The 6262-nt window shown below is 40.1% G+C and overlaps 1 protein-coding gene across 2 annotated transcripts in view; it reads right to left on the bottom strand.

The window, feature by feature from the left end:
- IQCK (IQ motif containing K) overlaps positions 1-6262 on the bottom strand; it is a 101788-nt gene that overhangs the window by 3402 nt on the left and 92124 nt on the right. The window lies entirely within an intron of this gene.

Genomic DNA, 6262 nt, shown 5'->3' with positions numbered 1-6262 from the left:
TCAGCAGCACACAGGAACTGAAATCATTTCTACATTTCTATTGCAAGCACACGGCCTGCCTCACAAAAGAGTAATTAAAACAATAATTAAGTTTAGAAATGCATAGCATCTTTTTCCCTGAAAAAAAAATTCAGTCTATAGATCCTTGTCAGTGATCCCCCCTGACATTCATGGATGTTGTGCCTATGCAGCTGAAGACAGAATTTGTCTCCTAATTAGATATCCTCCAGATTGTTCTTGGGGTTGTGGAGTCAGATAAAGGTGAAAGCAGGTCTTTCCAGCTGTCTGCATTGCAGTTAAAAAACCTGGGGCTGGCCAGTGCCAGCTGATTCAAGCTCACAACACTGGGGCTAAGGTGCTTTTTAACTGAAGCACAGACATCTGGGCTCAGCTTCTAGTGTGGGCTCTAAAGACCCTGCCAGGTAGGTGAATCCCAGAGCTAATCTCAGCAAAACTTCTGAATTAAACTGCCCCTTAACCTCAGCCCTGTGAACCCAATTCAGCTGGCATGAGCCAGCCACAGGTTTTTAATTGCAGTGTAGATGTACTCTTGAATTTGTTGACTTAGAAGAATTTTACTCAGAATACACTCATGACAGATCAAGCCTTACAGCTCACCAAATTTCTCTGTTTTCAATCACTAGGGTCAACAGCAAGGTCAATAAAGAATAGTTTCCTCTGTGTCACAGCACAAACAAGAATGTGAGCCATGTGATCTGAAAGGGTCTGCCAAATTATGGGGGGTGGGGTAGACGCAGCCAAACAAAGGTTGTTTGCTGGAATAAACAATCCTAAATGAACAACTCTACCACCCTCCCCCACATAACAGCTTCACCCTCTAGTGAAAGGTCCTTTTCAAAGCTCTAAAGCACTACAATGAAGATTATTGTAATTTTTTTCTCTTGAGACAAGCAGTCAGCCAATTTTTCTGATATCCCATGCTCTATATTGTGCTATTCTTAAAACTTAACAGACTTTGTATTTAATTTGTATATATATACATTATTCATTGCTTGCACTTTAGAAGAGGACTATGGAATGCAGGTCTTCCAGACAAGATAGTTACATTGGAAAACTTGTATGCAGGAAAGTTAACTTTCAGAAAGGTTCAGATCCAGGACAGCTCAGTCACAAATGACACAGCAGTGAGAGAGGCAATTAAAAACCAACCAACCAACCAGCCAAACCCTCTTACATATACATATGGACCAGTGTTCCCTGTAAACTGAGCACTTGGGTGTGTACCCTCGTGTTGCCTAGCTGATTAGCAGAGCACTCACAGCAGCCTACAGCTGGCATCATGTTTCTCTATTTGTGGTGCTCATTCACTTATGCCTTGGAGCACATAACAAAATTTATTCTGCCCATGGATGGAAAAAATTGGAACACTGATATGGCCCATTGTACCCACACCTATGTTCTAATTCAAGCTTCCTGACCAAGTTTCCCCAGCCTGGAGGATCTCAGTTTGTGGGCAAACATACCAGAACACTTTTGGAGGTGAGGAAATTCAATATCTGGTATAACTGAAACCTCAAAAATAAGTTTGCTAAGAAATCCAAATGTAGCTGAGATGGCAAGGTACGCCCTTGGTCCAGCAGTGGAAAAGGCAATGTTGGTACATGTGCAATGCCTGATAGTATCAAATAGGTCTTGCACCAGTGTAATTTGGCTTAACTGATACTTAACAATTAGTAATGGATTCTAAATTACTATAATGAATGTAGCCATTTTATAACACGCATGGAAGATTTGCTAATGGACAGCTATTTTGTTTAACATTCCCTGAGTACTAGGAGGCTACTCTATACAAGGGTTTCCTAAGACTGAACCTAACTGTTCAAAGTTAAAATGGAACAGACTTGGGGTTCATCTACACTAGCCGGCTACTTTGAAGTAGCTGGCACAATGTCGAAATAGCATGCGTTGCGTCTACACACGCCATGTGCTATTTCGACATTGAAATTGACGTTAGGCAGCGAGATGTCGAAATGGCTATTCCCATCCGAACAGCAACTAGTTTAAGAAATTTTGTTACACTGACACTACTGAAATTTTCTGTACAACGTTGCCAACTCATCACTTTTATCCTGAGACCTGTGCTTTTACACATCAGGTCGGAGAGACAGGTCATCTTTTTTTTTTTTTTTTTTGTGAGTGTACATAAAATGGCTTCCTAGTCCCTGACTAGAGTTCCTAGGAACTACTGTAATCAAATAAATAATAATGAGAATCTTTAGATTCTAGCCTTCCTGGTTGAAAATGTAACATGAATGTAATCTAAAGGCTAAGATTCCAGATGACAAATTAAAATCTCAAACCTTAAAAATAGAATCTTATAATTAAGACAATCTCAGTGTTTTAAGCTTTGACTCAAGATTTTTTTTTTGAGTGTTTTGGGTTGGTAGCAATGATATATTGCCTCTCAATATTTACTCCCATTTTTTTACAATTTCGTATCTTGGACATTTCTAAATCAGATCTCTTGTACTGTTTAAAATTGCTATGCCATTTTTATCAGTACTGGAATTCTACCTTTTCACTGATTAATAAAGGCCCTTATTTTAAAATCTACATCAGAACCTCTAATTCCCACATTGTGAAGGCATTTGATTTTTCATGCAATCCTGAATTCTACAGTTGACTTGGATGGGAGGTGCAGCAGGCCTCAAGTGAGCAGGTTTGTCACTTTTTGGTACGGTGCATCTGACGAAGTGGGTCTTTGCCCACGAAAGCTTATGCTCTAAAATATCTGTTAGTCTATATGGTGCCACAGGGCTTCATGTTGTTTTTGTTATGGTGCTATTTCTAGTACATAAAAAATCCAAAGTTATGTATCGGTATGGCTGCTGTAATGTTCCTTAGAATATAGTGTCATTTTACATACTGTACCATCTATGTGCTATGATACTTACAGATGGTAAGGGAGAGACGGACTTTGAATTTGTTTGGTTTTACATATATCCGTGAGTACCTAGGGTGAAATTCAAAACACTCTGACTTTTTTAGTTGGAGAATTTTGAGAACTACGTGGTTAAGTCTTCAGGGTAATAACTTTTTTGCTGTACTTAGTTATGCATTAAATACATAGCAAAGTACATCTGTATGAGACAAAGGAAGTAATTTTTCAGGGATGATCCTACCAAACAAATTCTGAATCAAAACTGAAATATTCTGATGGAAGATCTGGTTGTTTCAACATAAATGTGAACGAAGTATGACCTAGTTCATATACTACTTCACAGTATAACTGGAGTTAGACAATAGCCTAGGCATACAAAATGTTTATGCACTGTAAAATAATCATAGCGACTAGAAGAATTTCACATAGCAATTGAAACATTTGAAAGCGATAATAAAAAATACCACAGATTTGACAGACTGGAACAATAAGACTATAAGGAAATTAAGTCCCATTAAAGAAAAACTATTCTGTCTACCTTATGAGCAGAGGCTTAGTGTAAAATATATATAGAACAGAATATGACCCTAGCATTCAAGTGAAATGCCAAAGCAGGCTGACCATGAAATTGGAGCTGCAAAGCAATCATGCTGGAACAAGTCTTGGCTTTTAAAGAGACAGTGACTTTTTAAAATTTTTCTTTTTTAGCTCCTGGCTCTTAGAAGTCCCCAGCTAGACTACTATTGGTAAAGTCTTTTGTTTCAATAGTTCCTCAGTCTACAGTGACAGGACAGTGATGTGGTGAAGGAACCATACTATAAGCTAGAACATGGGTGTCCAACCTTTTGGCTTGCCTGGGCCGCATTGAGTGAAGAGGAATTGTCTTGGGCCGCATATAAAATATATAATATAGTTAATGTATATCAATTACATAATAATGTTAAAAGTTTACGATCTTGTGGGGCCGCATTACTAGCTGTCCAGGGCCGCATGCGGCCCATGGGCTGGACACGCCTGAGCTAGAATTTAGGCCCACAGGTACTCCACTTTCTTACAAATCCAAAGCAGCATCTTGCTGCTGATCGCTCCAAAGGTGATGGTTCAACATAGCATACATATAAAAGGAGGAACAGGATGATGAACCTTTGTGGAGACACTTCTCTGAGCAGTCACAGTTGGTAAAGTGTTTATACTTGGCTTAAAAACTGTTTAGTCATATATCCATATGTATAAAGCTCTCCCATCAGCATAAAACCCTCTCTACTTATGCTACTGAGGGGTGTGGATTTTCACACCCGAGTGACCTACATTCTACTATGCTACAGTCTTTGTCAGTATAAACTAACAAAACAAAACAGCAGTCATATAGCACTATAAAGACTAACAACATGGTTTATTAGTCTTTAAAGTTCTACATGACTGCTATTTTGTTTTGTTAGTATACAGACTAACATGGCTACCTCTCTGTTGTTATAGTAGAAACTAGTTGAGGCTAATACAAGGCCTGACCAACAATGCTAGATTCTAAGTATGCTCAATGGCCAGTGACCGTGTGTGTGGAGGGCATTTGGCACCTGAGAGCAATATTAGCACAAAAACAAAAAAAGCAGTCCAGCTCTGAAGAAGTGGGTCTGCCCCATGACACCTCATCACCTAATAAATCATTTTCTTACTCTTTAAAGTGCTACAGGACGGCTTTTTTGTTTTGTGAAGGTGAAAACTAAGACAGTTTGCAATGGGGTCTGCTTTAAGGCATTAGATTAGCTCAGGATATTTCTGGAATTCCATTCATATGCATCACATTGTGTTTACCCTGGGACTACCTTCTTTTAAACAACACAAACAATTTAAGGGAAATTGAGGTCCAGGGATGGTCAAGTCTACAATTGTTTACAGGCTCCATATCAGATAGATAGAGACAGACACACCCTGCTATAGAAACTAGCTGACAGTGGGGGTGGAATGGCTGAATTTTTTGGTGAACAGTCTCAGGCAGCTGTGTTAGTCTGTATCTTCACAAAACAAAAAAAGGCAGTTCTGTAGCACCTTAAAGACTAACTGTATTATTTATCAGGGGATAAGCTTTTGTAGGACAGACCCACTTCTTCAGATCTGTAGAATAACTGATAACTGAGAGAAAAAGATTTGAAAAGGAAGCGAAAACCTGACGAATCAGCTAGATAGGTGAGAAGGAAAGGCAGGGATTTGTCAGGTTATTTTTTCTCTACCTTTATCAAAATTCTTTTTCTCTCAGGTATCAGTTACTCTCCAGATCTGAAGAAGTGGGCCTCTCCAATGAACGTTCATCACTTGATAGTACAGCAGGGTCTCAAGATTAGTGAACTTAATGTTCACAAATTCAATTATTTGCAAGCAGCTACTTCCCCTGGGGCTGCAGGCAGGAGCACTGGCAGCTGTCACTTCCCCCGAGGCCCTGGGCAGGAGTGCCAGCAGCCACCGCTTCCCCTGAGGCTCTGGGAAGGACTGCTGGCAGCTGCTGGTTCCCCCGGGGCCCTGGCAGGAGCGCTGGCAGCTGGGCTCCAGGTGGGAGCCATATCTGTGAAATTCAACATTCGTGAGGATTCTCAACAAGGAACCCTTGTGAATGTTGAGACCCTACTGTATAGTTAGTCTTTAATTGCTAAAGGACTGCTTTTTTGTTTTGTGAATTTTTTGGGATATATGAATTAGCTAGCTACTGCTCTACAATGGTAGAGCCTGAAGAAGCAGTAAAATATGGGAATGCAGATATTTTTCTAAAGATACCAGCGCTAGGCTATTGGCTTTTCCTTCAATTTTCAGTCAAGAAATGGAGGGGCGCTGAAAAGAGAGGGATGCAGGTAAGCAAGGGAGAGCTGGCTACAATTGATGAGGGCAGGGGTGTGTGGGGGGCAGGAGGGTGCTCTACTTGGACAGAAAACAGGAGAGTCCCATTGCCTGGTCTCCTGCTAAGATTTTACAAAAACTGTATTTACACCATAGTTCTGAAATTTCTACTAAACAGAAATTATGCCAGTCCTTCTCCAGGCTCTATTTATACTCTTGGGCACAAGATACATGAGCAGGTATAAGATATACAAGCAGCCAGAAGCCTCTCACTGCTCATGATTAACCATACTACAGAATGTGGGCCCTAGTACTACTCATTAACCAGAGTGCAAAATAAAAAAGCAGTCCAGTACCACTTTAAAGACTAACAAAATAATTTATTAGGTGGTGAGCTTTCATAGGGTAGACCCACTTTTTTAGGTCATAGCCATATCAGAACAGACTATGGTCAAAAGAAGTGGGTCTATCCCACAAAAGCTTACCACCTAATATTTTGTTAGTCTTTGAAGTGCTACTGGACTGCTTTTTTGT

This window comes from Carettochelys insculpta, chromosome 16 (genome assembly GCF_033958435.1).
Source record: "Carettochelys insculpta isolate YL-2023 chromosome 16, ASM3395843v1, whole genome shotgun sequence".
Classification (NCBI taxonomy): Eukaryota; Metazoa; Chordata; order Testudines; family Carettochelyidae; genus Carettochelys; species Carettochelys insculpta.
The sequence above is the reverse complement of the archived record's forward strand: the minus strand, read 5'-3'. Positions and strand labels throughout refer to the sequence as shown.